Raw genomic sequence first — 11358 nt, 5'->3', positions numbered from 1 at the left:
AAATTATTTATTTATGAGTCTTTCATCTATCTGGTTGTTGTTGTGTGCAACAATGTGTTCTACTGAGTGCTACAGTAGTGTCTTCTATTATTTTTGGCTCAGTATCTCAGTTGCAACAGCTCACAGGCTGCTGATACCAGATTCACAGTATGTCATGGTTTGTATTACCCCACGCCATCTGGATGGCTCCTGAAAGTAGGTGTCACTATCAACCTTCCACAGCAAATAGGCTCTACGGTGAGAATCACCATTGAAGGGGGCTCTTTGTGGCCACTTGGTGGGCCTTACTTGGAAGATGTGCACACTCTTAGTACACTAGTGCATCCATGCTGCTCTCCAAGACATTGCCAAGTGGCACCACCTCGTGGGGCATACCGGGGTCCCTCTAGCTTCTTCCACTGTGGCGTCTGGTATGTGAGGGGGATGTACTGAAGAACAAGTGCCATATTTTTAACCATAGGAGAAACTTTATACGCTCTAGCCTATAGCTTTCAAAATTCTTTCCAAGTTTCAAAAATGCATGGTGTCCTATATTTCTGTATACGGCTACGAGTCTTTTTTTAGAAAGAATGCGATAACACACTGCTGTTAAATTGAAGGAGTGAAGGAGTAATGTAGTAAAATTTGAACTACCGAGTTAATTAGTCCCTAAGCATGTTAGACTAGGAAGAATGAAATGAGGGTTATGGTGTCTGGGTCCACTGAGAGGTCCAGTAGAAGGGGATTTTGTGTAGGTCCCTGCATACCCGTTAGACCATCACCTACTTTCTGACTTCAAGCTCTGCCTGCCTCTCCTTTGCAGAAATGCCTGGCAAGGCTCCTTTGTCACAGCTGGGCTTCCCATAGGTTAGAACTTCCTGGAGGCTCTTCTCTCTTCTCTCTTTTTCTCTCCCTCCCTCCCTCCCTCTCTTCCTCCCTCCCTCCCCCCCCTCCCTCCCTTCCTACCTACCTCCTCCCTCTCTCCAAGAGTCCATGGAGCTCTATGAGGGCCACACCCCTGCTGCTCACCTTGACTGAGTGAATCCCAGAGCTGCAAGACATTTTGTTCATTTATCAAGTATTTGTTAAATGAATTAATTCACAGATACAAGAAGTTAAGATTGCCACATCAAGCTAACTTGGGGGTCTCACCTAGCCCTTGCACGAGGTAAGAAGGAGGTACATGATCAGATCCCACCCCTTTCCCTCTGTGTTCTTTGGGGGGCTCCCCTCCCCCATCAACTTTCCCACCTTTAATTTTGCCACGTTCTAGACAGGAGGACAGAGCAACTCTATCCTGATTTGTGTTAGTTGGTTGCCCTTTCCCTCTAGGGTGGGAGAGTGAGAAAGAGCTCTCACTGAAAAGCTTTGCCTAGAGAAGGAATGAAAAGGCAGAGCAGAGAGGCGCCCAAGTCAGTGTTTCTGCAGGGCAGCTGGCCTAAGTACACACACACCTTCCTTCCCCATCGCTTCCCCTCCCCTCTGGGCTTTATCCATCATGACAGTCTAATGAAGGGCTGGCTTGGGAGTGAAGGTCCCCTGATTACCCACAGATCTGTATGTGCGCATACCAAAGAGAAAACGCATATAATCACATTAAGGCAGTTTGTTTTCATATCTATATAGTTTATAGTGATATAAAGTTGACAGTTTCTAGGCATAGCTTTCCTTAAATAAAACCCTCCATATTTTTCCTGGATGTGAAAGACAGTTTTCACAGCCAAGAAAGTGCAGTTGAGAAATTCTTGAGGACTGAGTGGTGTTTCAGGCCATCTTCCTTGCTTAGCAATCAATGAATAACTCATCAAAAGTGGGATTCCACCTAATTCAAATCAGCGAAGGAGCCTTTGGGGTCAAAGCCACGCGGGCCGAGCTGTTTGGACCGCAGAGCTTAGACACCTGATAGCTCCAGCCTAAGTCGGTTGCTTTCCAAATGTGGCTCACACTGTGGTGTCCAGGGCTTCCTCTGACGCTCACCCCCGCCCCCGTGTCAAGACTGTGCTCACACAGATTTGCAGTGGATAACGACACAACACAAGGATAGGGGCCCTGATGGAGATTCTTTTCAAACAAGAGAACATTTGTGCTTGGTGTGTGCGCGCTAAGAACATCGTCCCCACTCACAGCTGTTAACGCAAGATCTCACCCAAACGTTATCACATTGAGGTTGATCCTCAATTTGAGAGAACTTGTCTTAAGTGGAGTGAGCTCTGTTGTTAGTTCTGATTTCTCCTTGGGCTGAGCACAGTGGTCCAGACCTAGCTGTGATTCTCTTTTGCCCACCGCCCCTCTCATGACTTCACTTCCCTAAACCTTTGGGTTTCTTAGAAGAAAGGAGATAATTTAAGGGCAAAATCAGCAAAGGACTCTTCCGAATCAAATGATCTCCATTTTCAATAAACTATGTTATTCAGACTAGCTGAGAAAATTGTAGTTTTAAAAAATTAGACAACTCAGGAGGCAGAGGTAAGAGAATCTCGTGAGTTCGAGGCCAGCCTAGTCTACAAAGTGAGTTCCCAGACAGCTAGGATGGTTACACAAAGAAATTTTGTCTGGAAAAGCAAAAAACAAACAAACAAACAAAACAACAGCAACAAGAACAAAGATTAGAGAAGTGCTGGACTCTGGTGGTGCAGGCCTTCAATCCCAGAGAAACCCTGGACTGGGGTGGTGCACAACTTTAATCCCAGAGAAACCCTGTTCTGAAAAAAAAATTAGGCATATTTTTAGAAGACCTCCATTCTTGCAAATTGAAATATAGTTTTGCATTTCCATACCATGGAATTTTCTCCAAGTAACCTGAGCCGGTGGGGAGCCCTGCTAACCATGACTGGTGTTGCACCCACAGCTTAGTGTGCATGGTTGTTCAAACCCCAGGCACCGGCTTCCTGGAGAACACGAGGATGGGCAGCCTGGGCTGAGTGGCAAGGCTCCCTGGTATGAATCGTGGAATTTGTCCGCCAATCCTAGGTGATCATATTTACATATGGAGCCAGGATGTGAGAGACATTTTACATTATTTCTGGTGCTTAGTTCCTAAATAGATCCTCCCTTCTTAGGCCTCTCAAATGTGAGTTTTCTTTGAGAATTTGGTCCTTCCTTCTCTTCTTTCTTCCGATTTTTTTTTTGACATAAGATCTCACTCTATAGCCTGTTGTGGCCTGGAACTCACTATGGTGACTATGAATATACTGACTCTGCAAAAATAAATGTTCTTTATGAGTTTAAAATATCAAAATACAGGCCAGCCTTGGGTCCCATGATCTCCCTCCACTACACACTCTTGTTTCACTGTTTTAAGTCATTGTATGAGCATGTACGGCACGCGAATGTGTGTGCATGCGCACAAGTGTGCGTATGAGTGTGGACATGTGTGTAAGCATGCATTCATGTCTGTAAATGCTGGCATGTCCACTTGCAGGACAAAGGACAACCTCGGTGGTGTGAGCCTCAGTGTGAGCCATCGTCTCTGCTGTTTACTGATGTGTATGTCAGGCTAGCTGGCCCACAAGCATCCAGGATGTCTCCTGTTTGAGTCTCAAATCTCACAGCAGAGACTGGGGTTACAGGTACCTGGATTTACATGGTTTCTGCGTATTCAAGTTCAGGTCCTCCTGCTCGCCCACAAACGCATTGCTCTCAGAGACATCTCCCTGGCCCCCATACTCTATACTAAGTTAGAGTTTTCCTTTACCGGGAGGAGTATTTATAGTGTGCTCATGGCATACTCCCACATCCTCCTCTCCAATAACTAGAACTCATGGAAGACTCATACACTGTTGACTGAAAAAGGCTCTATGAACACTTGGGATCTCACCCCTCCCTTGTTTGACAGGGTGGTCCCCAGGAGTGCTCGTTAGACTATACATCTGAGCTGGAATGAGCGAGCACTCTGACCCATGGTTTCAATCCGTAGAGGCATGTGGAACCCAAGGAGGCACATCAGAGCCGACGGTTGCTTTACGGTAAGCAGGGCGACCTAACACAGCCTCCTAGGATGCTGGGGAGTGGCCTTCACTCTGCCTCACAGCTGGGGGTGCACATATGTCCCCGAGGAACGTACGATGTCCTCCTCTGACGACAGACAACCTTCTCTCCCAGAGAGCACATTCCATGTCCCTCCATCTTCCAACTGAAATCAGCCGCATCTTCGACACAAGATGTTGCTAAGCAGGTTGACTGATCTCTTCTCACAGTTGCTTTCAATCAGGAAGTCGTACGATTTGGTGTGAAGGGGGGACGGGGGGGGACGGGGAGACGGGGGGGGGCGGGAAGGCGGGGGACGGGGGGAAGGGGAGGGGCGGGGAGGCGGGGGGGCGTGGTGGTAAAGAGGAATTATCTGTTTTGCTTGCATCGCTTTGTCACACCTTCTCCAAGCCCATGAAACAATCAGATTATCATTGGCCGTCAGGCTGGAACTAGAGATGACTAAAGCAGCCACCTGTCATCCCGACTGCATCAGGTCCACCAGCCGGGATCAGGTTCTTGCCGCTGTTCTAGAATGTTCTGAGATCTAAGATCCTGCCCCAACACCTCACCTCTTGTTTGCCTCCGCAGCTCTGCCAGGAGAGCCGTAAGAATGGGGAGACACTCCTCTGCTGGCTAGCAAGAGTAGAGAGGAAACGCAAGTACGACATGCACGGTTGGTGTTTTGTACGTCTCTTTCCGCTGACTACATTTAATGGCCTAAGTAATTCTCATTTAATGCTTTCAATCTCTCTAATGGGATTTTGATGGAGATTAAGCTTCTGCTGCATTTCCAGCCTCAAGCAGTTCATGTGCAACAAGAATTCAATAAATACTGTTTGGGTAGGAGGGAAGGAAAGCCTCTTCGCAGACACTGAGAAAGCGGACACCCCACAGATGGGCACCCTTGCTGTTCTGTCTGAGGCAGACACTTGGCCATCTCACCTCTTTCACACACACTCTGGAAGGTTCCGTCTGACGCCCTGAGGAACTGTTCCCACTCTTGCGAGGAGGCTTAGAAGAAGGGCCCGATTCAAGTATTTCCTCAGCTACAAATGTTACAGTGAGCAAAGTTGTGTGGTGGTCCACACTTACGTAGTCAAAATAAAAAAGGGGGCTTGGGATGTGGCTAAGTGGCCAAATGCTTGTCAAACACATGTAAGGCCTTGGCTTCAATATGCAGTGTATGTGTGTGCATGCATAGGGGGCATGATTGTTAAGTCAAGGATGACATTAAATGACATTAAATATGGTAGATTTTATAATTGCTTTTAAAACATTCTCCTGAACAGAAATTTCCTGATTCTTTGTTATAGAGAATTTATTAAAAATAAAAGGAACCACGAGTCCAAAATTTTCTATGTGGCTGTAAAATAGATATGAGTTATCCCAAAATTCCCCATTCCTACTCAGGACTAAGAAATCAAACAGTATTTTAATTAATTACATGTCTCTTGTTGATAATAGGTTCCTTCTAAGTATGACATATTTGAAATACATTAAACCAGGCAACTCTTCATTTATCTATATTGCTTTGCATACTTTGCAGCCTCTGGGTACAGTCAGACTGTACTTAGGTTTCAGCTCATTTGAGAAGGAAGGCCTTGAAGGCCATGGTCTCTGTCTTAACTCCAGAACTCAGTGACCCAGTTATCCCAATTGCAAATTGAAAGGCTTGGTGAACCTCCTCAGAGTCTCAGGAGTGAGGGTGGATATAGGAAGGGACACCATTTTAATTTGAACTCATACTAATTATTCTATAAGATTTTATTTGATGTGGGATTCCCCTCTATATGCTATGAATGTTTTATTACCATTGGTTAATAAAGAAGCTGCTTCAGCCTATGGCAGGGCAGAATAAAGAAGTCAGGCAGGAAATCCGAACAGAGGTATATAGAGAGAGTAGGCAGAGTCAAAGAGATGGTATGTAGCTGCCAAAAGAAAAAGATGCTGGAACCTTACCAGTAAGACATAGCCTTGTGATGATACATAGATGAATAGAAATGACTTAATTTAAGATGTAAGAGCAAGCTAGGAATATGCCTAAGCTATTGGCCAAACAATGTTGCAATTAATATAGTTTCTGAGTGATTATTTGGGTTTGGATGGCTGGGAAATGCACAACCAGTATCCAATAGCAGTTCCTTAATCAAAGTGATTTAACATGAAATAGTGCACCAACCCATATATTAACAATCTCACAGGGGAGAGGGTCAAAATCCTCACAGTAGGAATTCATTTGCCACCTCGGCAAAGTTTATAACTTTACAGTTATGGAAACTTTGGTTTGTATTATAAGAAGGTGATAGCTTCTCTAAGGAGTTTGCTAAATAATATGATCCCATCTCTCCCAACAGTTTTTCTGGAGTTTTGGCTCCACACACAGAAGGCCTACAATGAAGAAATAATAGTCCCATTTTTAATATTTCAAGGACCAGCTCAAACAGTTTTTCTTCACATCCTCACCAATACTCCTCATTTTCTGCCATCCATTTGATCACCATTGAGTGATAATTACAGTTTTGATTTGTATTTGCTGGATGCAGCTGCTTGCCAGCCTCCACTGCAAGAGACCTAGCATTCTCTCTCCATCGTCTCTCTCCTCCCCACAGCTGCCAAAGCTTTCAGCTTACCTGCCTTGTGATTGTCTCCGAGGTTCTAATAAAATTGTCCTCAGGCTTCCTTCTAGGTCTGTTTCTAAATGATTTTATTAATGACACCAAAGCTCAAACTGGAAGCACTAATTTCCTTGGTGGACAACTGTGGCTTCCTTTAAATACATTTCCTGTTGCTAAATATACCAAATACCTGAAGAAAGCAACTTCCCACAGGAGCTTGAGCCTGGTCCCACTGCATCCGGGTCACAGCAGCAGAAGCAGGAGGTGGCTGGTCACACTGCATCCCAGTCAAGAAGCAGAATGCTTGTGTTCAGACCTCTTTCTCCTTTATATGTAGCCCAGGATCCCAGTCTGCAAAATGGTGTCACCCACAATAGGCAGATCTCCCCACTTCAATTAGCTGAACCAGGACACTCCTACAGACATGCGCAGAGGCCCTTGTCCCAGGTGATTCCAGTTTTCATCAAGATGACAGCTGACTTGACATCACATCGCTGCCATTAATAAAATGATCTCTGACACCCACAGATTTAAGGGACACAGGAAAACTTTTCCAGGGGTTGGGGTGGATACATTCGTTACCTCAGTTGTGGGGATTGTGTAATGGCTGTACACGTTCATCTTCAAATTGCACACACTGATCATGGAATGTTTTGTATATGGGATAAACTCCATAAGGCTGTTTGTAAAAGGTTTTTCTAGTAGGAGAATCATGGAAGGACATGGGAGCTATAGAGGTATTACCTCTGTGGCTAAGGGGGATGTTGCTAAGGTGTAGGTTAAGGCAGGTAAATATCATCAAGTGGCTTTCCACAAGAGGAGTTTGCTTGGGGTGGCAAGGAACAAGCAGGTGTGCCCAGAGGCAGATGGGCACGAGGTGACTGCATACCTCGGAAGGGAGGGGTCAACTCTGCAGTGGGAAGAGGTTGTAAAAAAGAAAAGGAAAAGACAGATGAGGAGTAGCAGAAAGAACCGGGGAGGAGAGGATATTACTTGACCTGCTTTGGGTCCAAAGTGCAATTGCCAGTTAGACAGAAATTAAACATAAAAACCAAAAGATCAAGATGAACCAAATACAAATTTTTAAATAAGACTGGGACCAATAGGAACAATAACAGAAATAAATAGGAAAGATGAGAAGCCATGTGGGACACGGAGATGTCAGCCAGGGGGAAGCCATTTCTGACCACATGTCTGGGAGAAGGAAGACCGTCTATGGTGGAGGGGAAGAGCAAAAAAGAAAGAGGAAGGGAAAACTCCAGAGTTCAGCTATCACTGAGAGCCCTCATGACGGCCTCATAAATGGTTGTATTAATTTTATGGCACTCGAAGGGCTCAGAGCACATTCTTACAACATCCCAGAGCTAACTCTTAGCACTCACTGACAGCAAGCAGCTTAGCCTCCCAGTGCACGCCCGACCGGTTCTCACGGAGCCTCAGCCCTGATACCCTCTCCCTAGCTCAGGTTTTCGTGAAAAGCTTCCTAAGTCAGAGAGGGAAACATGAGTGACTCCGGGGTGCGTAGAGCCTGCTTTGCAGATCTGAACTACTGGGGGCCTCAAGAGTCCAACAGCTTGCCCTGGGTAAAAGAAAACAGGCCTCCTTTCCTTTGGTTCTTACTCGCCATGGACTCTTCATATTCACCAAGACAGACATGGGGAGAGCCTGTGGGGTGCACGAAGCTGAACAGATTAACGTCCTTCTGGGGTCTGAATTTCTCCACGAGCTTCTGTGAACTCTGTCACAAACTTTGTCACCTTTTCTCTCTCTTTTATTCACATAATAATGACTTTTTTTTGCCTTTGCCAAAAGATCTTTCTGGTGACGAAGAAAAATGTAATCCGAAGCCCCTTGTGCAGGGCTACCCAGCGCTGCCACTTGACACTTAACAGAAAAGCCAGCATAACCAGAGCCTTGTTCTGCGGCCAGCTGGGGTGGGGAGCCGAGTTCTCTTCTGATAGAAGACACAGGAGCCATCAGAGTTCCTTTCTGGAAAGGGACTGATTTAGAAGTCATCGGAGCATTCATTCCTCTACAGAAATCCCTCTTTGTGGGCGGGACTCTCTCCAAGGTAATAAAATGGGAGGAATGAAGAGGCAGTGACAGAGCAGCCTGCTGGAGAGAAAGTCTGGGAGGAGCTGCGGAGCTGGCGACTGAGAAAAGCAGGGTGTTCCTCCAGAGGTCAGAGTCAAGGGTGCCTTTTGTCCTCTGCTTCTCTGATTCTTGGACAAAGGATGGAAAACTTGCAGAATCCCCCTCCCTCAGGCCTGGCTTCTCCCATGGCAACAGGCCTTCCTCTGAGTTGGGGTGCCCTCCTGATACTAGCCCTACCCATTGGTCTAACCAGCACTCTCCATGCTGACTCAGAGATATCTCACCTTTGCTTTGCCTCCCCAGGACAGCTCACAGGCCCCCTCTACTCTTCAGCCTTTTGGATATCACTGTGTATCCACGCCTTTCTCTGAATTCCTTACACACCCAGCATCCCACCTGAGGACCCGACATTAAACTCCTTGTGTTTTGCTTAGCAAAAAGGAAACACATCACCTTCCCCTTGAGTAGTGAACTAGAAAGCCAGGTAGGTACCTCATGGCTGCTCTTTTCCTCTTCAGGGGGCCTACTCTTGAGTTGGATTGACTCACGCTAGGCAGTGAAGAGGATAATTAACAACAGAAATGCCTTCCCACACAACTATCCCAGTTCTATGACTGAGCCTACAAAGGAGGTGGGCAGCCTTCCTGCCAAAGTTTCCATTCTGCTCATACTTGGGGTCACACAGCTGCACACATCTGGTTTACTTTACCCTTATCAAATAGGGGATTTTTTTCTTTGATACTTCCTGGTAGAAAAATTTGCTTATGATTTTGAAGAAAAACAAGACAATGGGTGGCCTATTGCAGCCAGGAGTCTCCACCTTAGAAGTCTGTCACCTTTGTATTCTTCCCTCATTTACTAAAAATACATAGTTACCAAGTAGCAGCCTTGGGTGCTGGGCACATGGGTGAATAAAGCTGCCTGCCCTCCTTCACCTCCCCCACCCCCCACCCTGGCTCTGGAGTCTAGAGTTACTAAACTGGACATTCTAAAGCAAGTAAACAAACATTGTTTTTAAAACCAACACAAATAAGTGGATTGTGTCATATGAATTTTAATTTCAATAAAATAACAGAGAATATACAGGGAGTTTTCTAAGTCAAGCAGGTGAGGGATGCCGATTTCTGTGCAAGTGCAGTTACTGCCCGTATATGTCACATGACTCTGTACCACCAGGTTCTTTCATAACCCCTACAGCCCAGGAGAAATGCCCCAAGTCAAGATGGAATTTCCTTTACAAACCCTTTGGAGCACAAGGAAGCAGGTCTCACCTTGTGTCAAAAATGTTCTGATGCTCTAAAAGCTGCAGAGAAACCATGTCTCGAAAAACCAAAAAAAAAAAAAAAAAAAAAAAAAATGTCTGGTGAAGGCCGGGCGGTGGTGGCGCACGCCTTTAATCCCAGCACTCGGGAGGCAGAGGCAGGCGGATCTCTGTGAGTTCGAGACCAGCCAGGTCTACAAGAGCTAGCTCCAGGACACGTTCTAAAGCTGCAGAGAAACCCTGTCTCAAAAAAAAAAATGTTCTGGTGACACACAAACTTGTCCCGGATCAGATAGCTCCTCCCAGTCCCCTGCCTTTCATTCTCACGGGGGGGGGGGGGGTAACTAGTCTCTGACCACGGGGGGGGGGGGGTAACTAGTCTCTGACCACGGGGGGGGGGGGTAACTAGTCTCTGACCGGGGGGGGGGGGGGGGGGGGGGGGGTAACTAGTCTCTGACCACGGGGGGGGGGTGGTAACTAGTCTCTGACCACGGGGGGGAGGGGGTAACTAGTCTCTGACCACGGGGGGGGGGGGGGTAACTAGTCTCTGACCACGGGGGGTGAGGGGTGTAACTAGTCTCTGACCACGGGGGGGGGTAACTAGTCTCTGACCGGGGGGGGGAGGCTGAACTAGTCTCTGACCTACGGGGGGGGGGCAGGGGGTAACATAGTCTCTGACCAACGGGGGGGGGAGGGGGGTAACTAGTCTCTGACCACGGGGGGGGGTAGGTAACTAGTCTCTGACCACTGGGGGGGGGGGTAACTAGTCTCTGACCGGGGGGGGGGTGAGGGGGTAACTAGTCTCTGACCACGGGGGGTGAGGGGGTAACTAGTCTCTGACCACGGGGGGGGGGGTAACTAGTCTCTGACCACGGGGGGGAGGGGGTAACTAGTCTCTGACCGGGGGGGAGGGGGTAACTAGTCTCTGACCACGGGGGGGGGGTGGTAACTAGTCTCTGACCACGGGGGGGGGGGGGGTAACTAGTCTCTGACCACTTCACTTTCCACCTGGTGAGTCACCCAGCTGGGGAACGGAGAATGGCAGTCATTACTTCCTTCGTCTTTGCGGATAACTTGATACCGTACACGTCCTTTCAAATGTTTCCTCTGTATTTATATCTTGGCAAAGGCGGACAACATTGTTTGCAATTCTTCTTCTATTGTGTTGCCAGCTTTTTATTATTATTATTATTCTGCAAAATCAAAGAAAATAAGATGCAGGATGCATCAAGCCACAACTACTTGGCTCTCAAGCTGTAGGGATTTCTCGTTACCCCACCCCCATCTCACTGGTTGCTCCTCCCTCTCCCCCCCCCAATAACTTCAGTTTCTGGAGATATTCCCCTGAGACTGCTTTCCCAGGGCATAGAATCTGCCCCCTAGGCTGCTTGAGAACAGGCTAATCCTCTTCCTCTTTCACACCCCCAAAATTAAACATTC

At 47.1% G+C, this 11358-nt stretch overlaps 1 long non-coding RNA gene across 1 annotated transcript; it reads left to right on the top strand.

Annotated features, from left to right (window-relative positions):
- The first annotated feature begins 4017 nt into the window (after nt 1-4017).
- On the top strand, nt 4018-6518 carry LOC119825984. Its single transcript, XR_005287351.1, has 3 exons — nt 4018-4153; nt 4537-4621; nt 6303-6518. It is a non-coding gene; the product is annotated as an uncharacterized LOC119825984 (long non-coding RNA).
- Nucleotides 6519-11358: the final 4840 nt, after the last annotated feature.

Source organism: Arvicola amphibius, chromosome 11 (genome assembly GCF_903992535.2).
Source record: "Arvicola amphibius chromosome 11, mArvAmp1.2, whole genome shotgun sequence".
Lineage (NCBI taxonomy): Eukaryota > Metazoa > Chordata > Mammalia > Rodentia > Cricetidae > Arvicola > Arvicola amphibius.
The sequence above is the reverse complement of the archived record's forward strand: the minus strand, read 5'-3'. Positions and strand labels throughout refer to the sequence as shown.